At 39.8% G+C, this 13,700-nt stretch overlaps 1 long non-coding RNA gene across 1 annotated transcript; it reads left to right on the top strand.

The window, feature by feature from the left end:
• The first annotated feature begins 9,386 nt into the window (after positions 1 to 9,386).
• On the top strand, positions 9,387 to 11,814 carry LOC146628234 (uncharacterized). Its single transcript, XR_014906336.1, has 3 exons — positions 9,387 to 9,686; positions 10,422 to 10,490; positions 11,296 to 11,814. It is a non-coding gene; the product is annotated as an uncharacterized LOC146628234 (long non-coding RNA).
• The last annotated feature ends 1,886 nt before the right edge of the window (positions 11,815 to 13,700 follow it).

Raw genomic sequence — 13,700 nt, 5'->3', positions numbered from 1 at the left:
GACGTGTTGGTTCAGCACATCCCACAGATGCTCAATTGGATCAAGATCCAGTAAGCTATGTACATACATGTAAGCTATTTATGTACATAGCTTACCAGATCTTGATCCAATTGAGCATCTGTGGGATGTGCTGGACCAATAGGTCCAATCCTTATGCTTTCCATTTTTGGGGGCGATCGTGGCTCAAGAGTTGGGAGTTCGCCTTGTAATCGGAAGGTTGCTGGTTCGAGCCCCAGCTTGGACAGTCTCGGTCGTTGTGTCCTTGGGCAAGACACTTCACCCATTGCCTACTGGTAGTGGTCAGAGGGCCCGGTGGCGCCAGTGTTCGGCAGCCTCACCTCTGTCAGCGTGCCCCAGGGTGGCTGCGGCTACAATGTAGCTTGCCATCACCAGTGTGTGAATGGGTGGATGACTGGATGTGTAAAGCGCTTTGGGGTCCTTAGGGACTAGTAAAGCGCTATACAAATACAGGCCATTTACCATTTATTTCTGCCTTCCATGGCCACAGGTGTATAACATCAAGCACATAGGCACACAGACTTTTTCTATAAACATTTTAGGAGCTCAGTGAATTCCAGCGTGATACCATAATAAGATATCACCTGTGTAACAAGCCCACTTCGCCCAAGTTGCTACACACTTGTGGTCTTCAGGTTAGGTCAAGAACAATGCACAGTGAGCTTCATGGAATTGGTTTCAGTGGCCGAGCAGTTGCACCCAAGGCCTATATCACCAAGCTCAATGCAAAAAATCAGATGTAGTGGTGTAAAGCACACCGCCACTGGTGGAGGTGTGTTCTCTGGAGTGACCAATCACACTTCTCAAATGACTAAAAATGACGCAAAAAGACACTAGAGTTAGATATTTAGCAGCAACATTTCTGAGGTGAACAATAAGAACCAGAACAATAACAGTCTGTTAGCATTAATAACTACATACACTATGGTACATACTAAATAAGGAATCTGTTTATACATTTAAAAAAACTGTATTTTTTCCTCGGTTTAGCAAAATAAAATAGTTCAAGGAGTACAGAATGTGTTATTAGTGACTATTGAAAAGACTTTTTAATTGTTTTAGTTTTAAAATGATCCAATATGTTTATCTTACAAAACTAGGAAATGGAGCGTGCAGTGTAGGCTTTAAGGACAGTTACACAATTACTATTGAGTATTTTCTCTGAGCACCAAAAAGTGTGCATGACTTGAACTAATTGTAGATGCACAGAGCTTGCAGTAGCTAGGACTGCGGAAAATGAATATGAGCTGGCAGCACAATTGTGCTCGTGTAATTTACCATTATTATAATGACTTTCCCGAGCAATTGCATCTTCAGAGAGAGGACTAAAAATCAATTTGGTCCAGACGGGGGCAGGCACAAAAGGCTAAGAAGGCCAACAAAGCCATCCCAAAACAAACACCAAGCCCTGATAGTTCAGTTCTGAGGAGAAGTATGGCATCAAGTGAACAATGCTAATTTGGGCTGAATACCTAGTTTAGATTTGGATTCAGCTTTAGATGACAGACTGGCAGCATTTATTTGGGGCCCAAATACTTAGTCAGAGCCTCCTGTCCTCCCCTGTGATTTTCTCCTCCCCTTCTCCTGGTTAATAATGCTGCACATTATTTCCCATGCATATAGCCATAGAGCGTGAAATCAATTTAAGAGCAGAGGAGTGTGAGAACAAACTGAACTGGAGAGGAATGTCTGAATTTCAATATTTTCTCATTTAATAAAGCATCCATGTGCGCTATGATTTAATAAACACTATGCACAAAGGGAGGGCTCAAGTTGGAGGAAGGGCTTCCTGCAGTTTTTGTTGGGGGTTCAGAAAGAGAATAAAATGACTGAGGTATTTACAGTCTACTATTGACCCGCCTATTCCATTCCTCACTTCTCTATATTTTATTTGCTTCAATATTATAAAAAAACCCAAAACGTCAGTAAAATGTCATGAAGATAATCAATTATTCTACACAGAAGTTCAGCAAAGGTACAAAGAAGTTATTAGTATGTTATTGAGGCAGGCAGAGTTGCTTCTGGCAAGCAGACACAGAATGAGTAGGAGAGCTGAAATGTAAGATGGTGGAGGTGGGTCAAACCATCAAATCACTGAGCTGAGCACACAACAGGCACAGTAGTCTAACCATAAATAAACCACCTTGACAAGACAGCATCATTTATCAACATTAGGCTCTTGTGAAGCGAAACCAGATAGTCGAGCCAACAGTCATTTAAAGGAAAACATATTTCCTGAGATAGTGAAATAAATCTCATGTATTCGAGGATCCATTTTGAATATGAGTATTGGGGTTTTTTTTATTACATGAAAATATGAAGCTCACAAAGCTAGCTGGAGCAAAAGAGCTACATAAGACTTTGGAGTCTGTGGATTATTAGTAAAGCCTCTCTATGATGCGCGTTGTTAGATGAGATTATCTTTCTGTTTAATCCTTGGTCGAGCATTTTTCTCTTATTTAAGTCTATAAATAGAATTAGAAACATGAGCAGTTGCATATGGTATCTCAAAGACAACATAGTTGAAATGAAACTGTATTCAACTCTATTGTCACTGTTGCCATAAGAGACTAATATAAATTATTATATTAGTCATGTTACCTTACTGTTCATGCTAAACTGTCAGGCCAATGAGAAATGGATGTTAACTGCCAAAAAAACAAAAAAAAAACCCTTAAGACCTTTTTTTTTTAGAAAAGTGAATCCAGGTAGACTGCCTAACCCAAAATAAATAACAGAACGATATTAAATGTGCATGGACATTTCTATTGAGCGCAAACTATTTGTTTTGAATGGACCAGAACAACAAAGAAATTCCCACCTGGGAAATGAATTATTTTGCTAAAGCTACTGGATTGTTTACCAAGACGCTGTGGACCAAAATTACATTTTCTTTTCTCTTTGACTGGATTACGATACAGCATAGTGCACTGTCAATAATGTACAAGGACTGAACAGGTAGAGCGCGATCAGTTCACTTAGTTCTCTCCTTCCTCTGATTGGATTCTGAGCTCCATTCTTAGTAGTTCCCTCAGGATTTGGACTGAAATTTCTGCTGGCTCACTTTGTGAATAAAGCTTTATGGTGCAAATGGTGAACTTTATGCAGCCTGAGTAACAGCCCTCGCAACTCTGGTTATTCTTTAGTGTCTGCAATATAACACCTTGAAAGATTTCTCCAATTGCACTATAGTTAGGTGGCAATAAGGAGGAGAGGATTACAATTTTATTACAGCAGACCTCCAACATAAACACATAAGCGCACACACACATGCACAACACCAACACTAGCAGTGTGGGAACTGTTTTAGAGGGAAAATACATGTATTTGTATTAGCTTTGCACTTGGGTTTAAGCCTTAAACCCAAGTGCAAAAGAGCTGCGGTATAAAAAAAGAAAGAAAGAAAGAAAGAAAGAAAGAAAGATAAATGTGACCATAAACTATTTATCATTTCTCTAATGTCTTGATACATGCCCAATCATCCAGGTAAGGACAGCAGTGTAGCAATCAGATTTGTTGTCTGAAGGCCAAGAAAATGCCCAACAGATTAACTTTCCCCAGTAGACCATTATGGCATTTGATATACTGGTCCACTTGATAGTCATAATTTATTAGATTTTTAAGGATTTTTTTATTATTATTATTATTATTTTTATTTTATTTTTTATTATTTTATTATTTATTATATTATTTTTATTACAATCAGAAAAGACAAGACCAGGGGACCGTAAAGAAGAAAGAATGAGAAGTTTGGGGTGAATTAAAAAACAAGCAAAAAAAAAAAAAAAACCCAGCAGGGAGACAATAGCAACAACCAACATAAGCATAAGCAACAGTAAATAATAAATATTAAATGTTACTGAGCATCACACGGTATTATTGATACATGACACATCTTTAAAGGCAGCAGTCGAACAAGAAAGTGTCCATTTGTGAGTACCTGTCTGGACAACTGTGTGAATATTTATGTGCACACCTGTGTGTGTGAGCGCATTTGTGTTCATAAGGTTTTCATTTAGGTGTGAAGAGCCCCCCAGGATATGAAGAAGGCATGGAGTAGACCCGGGCCACAGACATCCAGTGGTCCCCTAGAGCATGACAGCCCCAGGAGAGGCACTGCAGGGCAATGGTGGTACCCACCTAGAAAAGAGTCGAGGAGACCCCAGGATGGTGGTTCCCCAGCGGCCACGGTTCAAAACCCACAGGCTCCGCTCGCAGCCGGCTATGCGAGAGCAGACCGAGCCCTGGGCCCTGAGACCTGAGGACTCCCCTGCAGAGCAAGGGCCCGACAGAACTAGGGGAGCCAGTCCCTCCCAAGCAGCCTCCAGGAGTGAGCCACTACACACCCGAGCACCCAGCCCCAGACATCGAGAACCACCATTACAACGGCAGGTGGGGGCACCACCCACTGGCAGGGAGTGTGGTGGGAAGAGAGCCTGAGATCTCTTCTAAGAGAGGTGGCGTCTAAGACCTGACCTGACACATGGACATAGACAAACAAACACACACAGACACAAACATGCATTCCCACCCCCATGCACACATATGCAATATTCACACACTTGCCCAACATTGAGACACACAGAGATGAATGCTGTACACAGACTCACACTCCCCATGTAATATATGGGTCTGGGCACTAACATCCCCAGAGGGGCAATCCACACCCAGACCCAGGAGATGGTTCCCTTTACTCAGCTCCCCCGCTGACTCCCATTTCCCCCGTTCCTGAAACTGAAGCTATTCAGTTTGGCAGATATTTAGTTTTAAAACTATTGGGCTACGCGTGTAATTAATCACAATTACTGTGAAGTTTTTTTTTTATTCTTCTTATGATTATTCTTGCAAGAGTCGAATATTCTCAGGCAAGTATTTTGGTAAAAATTGTTCAAAAATGGCTCTTTTGATAGCGGAGGTTGCCGATATCTGTCCTTACTCACCTCCTTAGAAGCCTTCACATAAAATGTGACAAAGTCACTGTTCTACTCTGAAACCCGTTCTTTTCTTTGGCTTGTGCTACTGCTTCAAGTAAAGCACTGAAAAAGCAAGCTGGTACCCAGTGAACATGTTTCTGCTAAATGGCAAGACAGAATTGTATGACTACAATTAGACTGCAGTGGTATTCAGTGTTAGCAAAAGGCAACATTTTCCATTATGGGGGAGCAGAACATTGGTGGTTATTATGTCTTTTACTGGCAGAAGGAATTATATGTACAGTGGTGTTAAAAAAGTATTTGGCTTTCTCTTGATTTCTTAGTTCTTTGCATATTTGTCTCACTTAAATGCTTAGCAGCAGTTTTCTCCTTGGGACACTCCCATAAATGCCATTTTTGCCAAGTTTCTTTCTTCTGAATCATGAACACTGACCTCAACTGAGGCGATTGAAGATTTATGTACACTCAACAAAAATATAAACGCAACACCTTTGTTACTGCTCCCATTCCCCATGGGATGGACGTAGAGACCTAAAATTCAGTCCAGATACACAATATAACCATCCCTCTCAAACAGTGGTCACAAATCAGTCCAAATGTGTGGTAGTGGGCACATCTGCCATATTGAGATAATCCATCCCACCTCACAGGTGTGCCACATCAGGATGCTGATCTGACATCATGAGTAGTGCACAGGTGTACCTCAGACTGCCCACAACAAAAGGCCACCCTGGAATGTGCAGTTTTTTGCGCTATTGGGGGTCTGGGGACCCAGAACCGGTCAGTATCTGGTGTGACCACCATTTGCCTCATGCAGTGCAACACATCGTCGCATGGAGTCTATCAGATTGTCAATTGTGGCCTGTGGAATGTTGGTCCACTCCACTTCAATGGCTGTGCGAGGTTGTTGGATATTCGTGGGAACTGGTACACGCTGTCGTATACGCCGGTCAAGCACATCCCGAACATGCTCAATGGGTGACATGTCCGGTGAGTATGCTGGCCATGCAAGAACTGGGACATTCTCAGCTGCCATCTGCCCTGAACAATGTGAACCATGATTCATCCGTGAAGCGCACACCTCTCCAACGTGCCAGACGCCATCGAATGTGAGCATTTGCCCACACAAGTCTGTTACGGCGACGAGCTGGAGTCAGGTCAAGACCCCGATGAGGACGACGGGCATGCAGTTGAGCGTCCCTGAGACGGTTTCTGACAGTTTGTGCAGAAATTGTTTGGTTGTGCAAACCAATTGTTCCAGCAGCTGTCTGGGTGGCTGGTCTCAGACGATCTTGGAGGTGAACCTGCTGGATGTGGAGGTCCTGGGCTGGTGTGGTTACACGAGGTCTGCGGTTGTGAGGTCGGTTGGATGTGCTGCCATATTCTCTGAAACGCCTGTGGAGACGGCTTATGGTTGAGAAATGAACATTCAATGCACGGGCGACAGATCTGGTTGAGATTCCTGCTGTCAGCATGCCAATTGCACGCTCCCTCATTGCTTGTGGCATCTGTGGCATTTTGCTGTGAGACAAAACTGCACATTCCTGGGTGGCCTTTTGTTGTGGGCAGTCTGAGGTACACCTGTGCACTACTCATGATGTCAGATCAGCATCCTGATGTGGCACACCTGTGAGGTGGGATGGATTATCTCAATATGGCAGATGTGCCCACTACCACACATTTGGACTGATTTGTGACCACTGTTTGGGAGGGATGGTTATATTGTGTATCTGGAATGAATTTTAGGTCTCTACGTCCATCCCATGGGGAATGGGAGCAGTAACAAAGGTGTTGCATTTATATTTTTGTTGAGTGTAAATTTGACAAGCTGAATGCATTCTGTACTGGACAAGAGACATGGCACAAGATTGATTGACAATGGTCTACAGCCAATCAGGACGCAGAACACAATGCACTGTAAAATAAAAAATTAAATTAAACTTTTTAAAAAAAATCATGCAAAATTGCACAAAACAAAAATCCGAGGCCGCGAAAGGTGAACCGCGTTATAGCGAGGGACCACTGTACTTGAAATCTGGTTTGCCATATGGTTTCACAGTGTAAACAATCTCAAAATTAATATGTGAGACTGTTTTACACTCTGTATTTAAAGGCTACCCTGATAAGAATGACTGGTTTACAGGTAGATTATTTACTGTACATCGTTGCCTCAACAAACCTTACACCTCTAACCTTTACTCCAGAATACTGAATGTTTAATTGTACACGTAGTCATTATTCCAAAGGTATAGGTAGATTTATTATCAATGTAAAAGTGCTTAACAATATAAAAAAAAGCCTTTGTCATCGACAAAGAGCATTTGTCTCCCATAATGCAAATTTTCTACTGAAACAGATGTGAAAAAGATGTTGCCACTTTAATATGTAGAACTAACCTTCACCAATACGGTTTAAATTCATTGAACAACTGACACATGTCAACATGATTGACCCGGGATCTCCAACATGCTGTGTATTCACCTTCGATTGGTTGAACATGAATAAGTCAGCTCCAGCCTTCTCCATCTTATCATCAGCAGTTAAGTGATGGAATAGAGGTCAGCGTGTGCAGCAACCAAGACGTGAGATGTTTCTATGCCAAAGGATAATAAGCACAGGCAATTGAGTCTCAATGTTGTCAGGGAGTCACTATCTGCCTTCCGCTGGATAACACAAGGGGATCAGACCAGCGCTTTTCTAGGGTGGCGAGGGAGGGGAGTTTAATGCCACTCTCCAAAAGCTATTTCAAAGAGCTCACCTAATATGGCTTTTTCAAGGTCAGGAGACAAAAAGATAAAAGTCGGATGTCTTCATGGGCTGACTGCCAACACCAACCCAGTTTCATAAAATCCAGTTAGGGTATAATGTCCCCAAAATGTATTTTGAAACAATTAGAATTGAGGATCAAATGTTTTTTCCTTTTAATGATATTGATCATATAATTCTGACATTACATTTCCAAAGCAGGCGCACTTTGCTAAATGTGGGTGCTCTGGTTAATATGTTCTTCTTCAAGTGTTTTCTGATCATGAACACGTGCCTTGATCATAGACAAACCAAACACACATGCTTATTGCTATGCAGCCCACATGGAGAGACTTTTGCTCATTATATTTGCAACATGTCTTGTACAATCACCACTCTTTATCAAAATAAACCTATGAAGAGTGCATCAGCTTCATCTATATACCAGCTTGTTTGAAGTCACTTAACTATAAGGACTTTCATGGACTAAAAAAAACCACACATCCTAAAAATTTAGTAACTGTCAAATTACTTTTTGCCATTTCAGTTACTTATTATTATTTTTTAGGACTTTTTATGCTTACATAATATTGCATCTATTGCATCTTAAACAAAAGGCATAACAAACAGTGTTATTTACCATTTTTATTGTAATATTTCCAGCCGATGTCCCAGTGCAACAATAGCAAATCCTACATTATTCTTTTTTTCTTATTACTAGATTAATGAGAGGTTTAATTTTCATTCTCAGTAGGTGCTCTGCACTTTGCAGCTGGAAGAGGAAAACAAACAGAAAATGTTTGATTTACACATTTCATATGAGCAAATGTTTTGCTAGCTTTCCAGCAAATGTGTCAGATGAAAAGAAATTAACTCATTCACTGCAATTGACGGCTATAGACGTCAATGGCAGTGAATGAGTTAATATGTAGGGGACATTTACAAAGAATGGCAAGAAAAATCTTAAAATATGTTAAAATACATATATTTCAGAATTAATGGATTCACGTGGGAGAGTCAGATACCTTTGTATAAGCTCCATCACTCTTCGTTTGTGGCCAGCAGGCATTTTCTCAGTATCACAGCAACCTGTGTCATTAGCCCTCAGAGTCACAAATGAGCCCTAAGCATGGTTCTGCCAGCAGCAAGGTGCAGGGACATGGAAATGAATATTGATATCTTCCTGTGAAGAGAACAAGTCGACTGTCAATAACATAGTTACACCCATTTAAAAATGTACTTTATTCTTTCCAGGAAATGGAAAGTATACATAAGGAATGTATAGATTCCAGTGCAAACAGATGAAGAAAATATAGATCGGAAGCTTGAATTCATCATTGTTTTAGCTCCATTACTTCTCACACACAAAACACATTACGCACTCTGCAGCCCCCATGTTTTCCAGAATGCAAGACTCTACATCTATCATATGCACCGTGTCAAGGCGATGTTTAAAGAAATACATTCCCAGTCCTCACTTTGCCATCATACTCTGACCACCCACCACTCTCATTTTCTTCAGCTGATAAAAATGAATCTCCACATGGCTCTTGTAGGTAAACCCACAGCCTTGGATGAAATTGTTGTCCCACCAGCCACACTAACGCCTAACATGTGTCACTGCAGTTCTCAGTGTAACCCAGTTCCTAAAATCATCTCAAACAGAAAGAGAAGAAAAATTAAAACATTTAATGTTCATTGTTCTGTTCTTACTGTCCCGGTTAATGAAAGTGAAATGAGATCAAAATAATTATTTAAACATAGAAGGGATGCAGATTATATATGATATGCTCTGGTCAAACAAGGGTTAAGTTTCTCAGAGGGTTGATGAGCTCTGATGAGAGCCTATTGTTTTACTCCACTCCTCACATGTCAGCCAATCGGTGAAGCTCTAGGCAGCTCTTGTCCCTCCTTAGTACCAGCTCCCAAGTTTTCAGTCTCTTGCTTCTACAGCCGAACAGAGCAGACGGACTAAAACTTTTGTTATCGGTAAGCTGGAGAAATTAACCTCTAACGAGTTAATAATAATAATAATAATAAACTTTATTTATAAAGCACACTTAAAAACCAAGGGTATGCCAAGGTGCTTAACAAGTAAAATAGAGTATAGGAGGAGGATAATAGAAATAGGACCAAAGCAAGTACTAAATATGCAAACAGATAACTGTCACTAATACATAGGAAAGCAACAGGTACAGAGCAAACAAGAATTTAAATGAGCATAGAAGTGCATGATATAAAATCATAAAAGAAATATTAACTAGAGGGAAAGGCAAGATTGAATAAGTGGGTTTTTAATCGTGATTTGAACAGTGCAATGGAGTCAGATGCGCGGAGGTCGAGAGGAAGGGTATTCCACAGTACCGGGGCAGCCAGAGCAAACGCACGGTCACCCCGGGACTTCAGTCGAGATCTGGGTTGGGTCAGAAGTAGTTGAGTGGCAGATCTGAGTGTTCTAGCAGGAGTATGTGGTTTGAGAAGTTCACTAAGATAACTTGGCGCTAATTTATTAATAGTTTTGAAAGTAAGGAGTAATATTTTAAATTGAATACGGTACTTTATGGGCAGCCAATGCAGGCTAGCTAGGACAGGGGTAATATGGCAAAATTTCCTGGTACCAGTCAAAAGGCGGGCTGCTGCATTTTGGACTGTTTGCAGTTAAAAGAAATACCATCTAAACTGATATTTTTCACAAATTATGTATTTGCACTTGTTGTTGTCAAGGGCAGAGCGAAACCGGAGGGTTTACTGAGCTGTGGCTCCATGTAAATGCTGAGCATCCACTCGACGGCGGTAAGCTAAATGTGGCTAATCAGACACGTGATGTGCGGAGTGTGGGTACAGTTGTTCGATGTCTCTGAAACGCTGTTGTTATGCTAGTTAGATCGTTAACTAAGTCACTAACATGTGAAAAGCTGTAAATGGTTAAAGCAGCTAAAAATAACTTTATGAGAGATAATTGTAAGCAGACTTTATCCTGCTTCCTGTTTAAATTTTGATGTCAATCGGTTGTTTTACAATACTCAGTATTGAACACTTGGAGGTAATTTTTAGTGTATTTCCACTTGTACTGGTAGGCCTATGGTACAAGCGGGATTAAGCACGTCTATTTTAATACTCCTATTTGTGGACTGAGTCCTTGTGTTTACGTGTTATTGAAATTGATTATTTGCACTTTGTTCAATTTCTGATAAGCATTTGCATATTATTCCATTTCTTAAAAGGGGTAATATACTTATTTATTTGTGATTAGATATATATGTACAGTGAGTTTATTTTGATCGATGTAATTAATGTTTACAATGAAAGTGAATTATATGGTGACTATAATTCCTGAATGTTTAAAACCTTGTAGATAATCTTTAATGTTACTGCAGGTTACAAATAATTGAACCTTGATACTGTGAAATTTTGGATATTGCTACTTTGACCTTTGAAACTTGATATTTTAATGTTGTACAACATGACTGAACTGATGATGATTGAATTGATGATAGCTGATCTGAATAGTAGTTACTGCACTGTGACACTACTTTAGTTTAATTTGTGAGAGTTATCCTTAAAGGGCACGTGACATATATTTGGCCATTGTTTATAGGTCAGGTTTTTATATGGGACGAATCCAAAGACCAGGTCAGCGATTCCAGAACCCAGAGTGTTCCAGTGTTCACTGGATGGCGAGCCAACCCAAGATCCTAGGAGGCGATATACATATACACGCACACTCATTTGCACATTGATGGACTACAGTCCTCTACTGTACAAGTAGTACGGTAGGACAGACAATCACACACACACTCCTTGTCAGATGAATTCTATGGGCCCCACCGGTACCATTTGGACTTAAAAAAGACAAATTCTTTTACTTGTGCACAATTTTATTTAATTCTATTTTTTTTTGCTACTTTGGGGGAAATTTTTATACTTGACATTCTGTTAAAACCTGTTGTAATACTGTGTTGTTTACAAATTTCTTTTACAAGGCTTAACATCACTAAAGTACTTTTAAAGCCACATAACTGTGTTTGTCTGGTTTCTCTGCCATTCGTGTACCAGAGCTCTAAGAGTCGTTCTCAGTCTTCTGACACTAGCCCAAATTGCTTATTACTTTGGTAATTATCCATTGGTACTTTATGTAACTCCACATAAGTGCTACATCAGTGTTCCTTGTTAGTAAACAGTAGGCCTGTAAACCAATTAAAAAATAGTCTGACGCATGAGGTTCACCCCTGAAGTAGCTGACTAATTGTTATTTTGGCATATGCATCCATTATGGTTTTTCATAGATGTTTCTGCTTAACAAAGGCTGTAAAACATCAGATCTCTGTGGTAAAATCATTCTGTCTGCATTATTTTCACCTTTTTCGTTCCTTTTTCCTTTGTTTGGTGGTTAAAATGAGCAAAGAAACCTAGTTAAACAAGAAAAAGCACTACATTTTCAATGACTTCCAGTTTACTTGGAAGCGCATTACTGTAAGAATACAGGAACGACGTTAGTGGTCAAAAACTTCGTTTATACTAGGTGCTCTATCGCTGTGGAGTTCTGCCTTCTGCATACATCACCAGGATTCCCTTGTACATGTGTAAAGCATTGGTTCATATTCTTCCATTCATTGAAATTCTGCTCAGTGCACTAAAAGATCTATGGCCACCACTAAATTATGTGCATAATCTCAATGTATTCAGAAGCAGCCGAATTCTGGAAAACTAATAAATACCAAAACCCCAGATTACACTCCATGATCAGGGTATGATCAGATTTAAAGTAGATTATTTATTGTTGAATTTTACAAGGAACTGTGAAGCTTCTTTGACAGCCATAACATAATGTACACAGTGTGTACAGGATGTACAGAACACTGCAGACTGAGACAGATCCCTCAGTGCGACGGAGACCACCACAGTAATGTGCAGTTCTACCAAATCACTCATCAACTTGCATGTTTGGAGAGTTTTGGAGAAGATGGGTAGTTTCAATGTGCCTGAAGGATACTTTCATTACAGTGGACATTATGTCCCGTCCAATGCAATTGTGACTAATTACATGACTTATGACTGTATTCTATTTGCATGTTTCAGCAACAGAAGTCATGGTGGCATGAGTTCCGATGCTGACTCAGTGCATTAGTACTTACAGTAGCTATACATGTGCTTTTCTCTCTATGATGAGTCAAAGTGTTTGACAATAAAAAAGATTCTTATTCAAACATTAAGCTGGGAGTATTATGTTTCTTTTTTTTAATGTCATTTATGATACAAGCTAAAAACGTATCTCCTAGAAAAAACATAGCTTAGAGTTCTATGGATTCTACTGAGTTCTATTTTGGATTTACAGTATGGTGAAATTAAGTTTGTTATCACTTTACAACTTTTGAATATTGTTCTGAATTGACTGAGAGGTTAAATATATCCAACTTTCTAATGAATAATATAGCAGGTATTTTAAAAGCGAACATGAATGCCTCATATCAGTCTTGGCATGGCAATTTAGATACTGCAGCTGCTGTGTATTTTATGGTTTTACGTTTGTGTTTATTAAAAGACGTCTTAAAAACAAACAATAAAACTAGCTGAACGTGAGGAAGTGGTTGTGCAAATCAGCAGTAATGACCAAAGCAGAAGCAGAATGGCACTGGCAGTGAAGAATTGAGGCTAGCCCCTCATGTAAACATGTGAACATTATACACCATTGCCAACCAAATGTAAATTTAAAAAAAATAATACTGTGTAAAGTTATCTTAAGTACAAAGGATCCAAGTTGGTTTCATTTCAGTTATAGTTACAATTTAAAAAATCTGTTAAAATTTAGGCTGCAAAAATATCAAACAAAGAACACAGATAATTCAATTTGGGGCCTCTGTGTTAACACCTGCTAAGAAGTGCCAAACGAGAGACTAAAAAATTATACAAGAATTCACAAACTAGGGGCAAACAATTTGGTTGAAGTGTATTTCACCAATAAAAAAAGTTTGTCTAAAATTAAAAGTAGCGATATAGCCATCG

The sequence above is a fragment of the Diplotaxodon limnothrissa genome, linkage group LG7, assembly GCF_057381915.1.
Source record: "Diplotaxodon limnothrissa isolate DT_005_m linkage group LG7, D_limnothrissa_male_GT1.1, whole genome shotgun sequence".
Lineage (NCBI taxonomy): Eukaryota > Metazoa > Chordata > Actinopteri > Cichliformes > Cichlidae > Diplotaxodon > Diplotaxodon limnothrissa.
Note: the sequence above shows the minus strand (reverse complement) of the source record. Positions and strands in the feature narration are given on the sequence as shown.